Consider the following 520-nt stretch of genomic DNA (forward strand, 5'->3'; position numbering starts at 1 on the left):
CCACACGAGAAACTGTTTAGGGGGGGGGGGGGGGGGGGGGTAATATTATTATAATAACAATCATTGTTATCATCTTTATTATTAGTATTAGTATTAGCCTATTATTAGTATTGTTATTTTGTTATGCTGTACCCTCTAATTTTATCACTAGATTAAATGATAGAAAACATACTGTGCACTTATTCACTATTTATTATAGGCCTATTAAAAAATCACTAAACTAGGCTGTATATAAATTATATGCAGGAGTCTTTGAACCTCCTGTAGCCTACAGGACTGACCATTTTGTGTAAGTTCATTTTCATTAAAAAAAATTAAACCCCCCTATGGTGCCATTATAATCCTATATTATACACTGTATATACAGTAGGTTAGGCCTCTATATTAGAAGTGGGAGTTATATAGCCTATATAGGCTAGTTTTTGTAAAGCATGCCTGTATTGTAGGATTAGATTTGTTTTTTTGTTTTTCTCAAAAAAGTTTTGTTGGACCCTGTTTAGTTCCTACAAACTTGGAAGTA

Source organism: Poromitra crassiceps (genome assembly GCF_964638095.1).
Source record: "Poromitra crassiceps genome assembly, chromosome: 12".
In the NCBI taxonomy this organism is placed as follows: domain Eukaryota; kingdom Metazoa; phylum Chordata; class Actinopteri; order Beryciformes; family Melamphaidae; genus Poromitra; species Poromitra crassiceps.